The following is an 807-nucleotide window of genomic DNA, read 5'->3' on the forward strand; positions in this document are numbered from 1 at the left end:
ACTTGGTAGATTTGCCTGTTATCAGGCGTATCAGGCAACACGATCTCCATCAAAGGGATGGGGCGCTGGGTACCAGGCATCTTCATCCGGGTGACTGCAGTAGGCGCGAATCCCATGGTGATGAGGCCGTCGTTAAAGGCGTCCGCCTTCATCTTCAGCGGTATGCCTCGCATGGCAACCTTGAGAACTTTGGGTCGTACGGTGGGGAAGGTGTAGTTTGGGATCCCACGTGCACCAACCATATCCATAACAGCCACGTAATCTTCAGTAGTGGCGACTGTCAGCTTCAGACGGTCTTCGCCGCAGTGTTTGGCGGTAAAAGCGTTCTTGAGGTTGGCTTGGAGCCAGTCCCGAAGCGTCAGATAATCGTCAGGGTAGTCGATAACAATCGGCGGCAGCTTAGGGCCGGAGCGATGCGTAGCATCGTCGGCGGTCGCCGGTGGAGGCTCGTCGGGATCTTCAGAGTCGGCGCCATCCTGTAGGGCGTCGTACTGATTGGCAGTAGGCACAGGGACAACGGGCGTGCGCTGTCGTGGAGCCGCCCTCTTCTTAGGTGGTGGTTTCTTGAATCCAGCGTCACTCGTACCAGAAGTGTGTGGGTCGTCACTGGCGGACGTGACAGCCGATCGCTTGCGCTGAAGCACACTCTGCGGGGCGCCGGCAGCGCAGTCCTCACGGGGAGGGTCGGTAGAGTAGTCCATCTCATCGTCCTGGTCGCGCGTAGTCGTCATATACTCTTGGTCCTCCTGGGGTTGCCGGGTCGTCATAAGTGGAGCGTCCGATGGGGCCGCCGACGGCGCAGGCGCC

Source organism: Schistocerca americana, chromosome 8 (assembly GCF_021461395.2).
Source record: "Schistocerca americana isolate TAMUIC-IGC-003095 chromosome 8, iqSchAmer2.1, whole genome shotgun sequence".
NCBI classification, from domain to species: domain Eukaryota; kingdom Metazoa; phylum Arthropoda; class Insecta; order Orthoptera; family Acrididae; genus Schistocerca; species Schistocerca americana.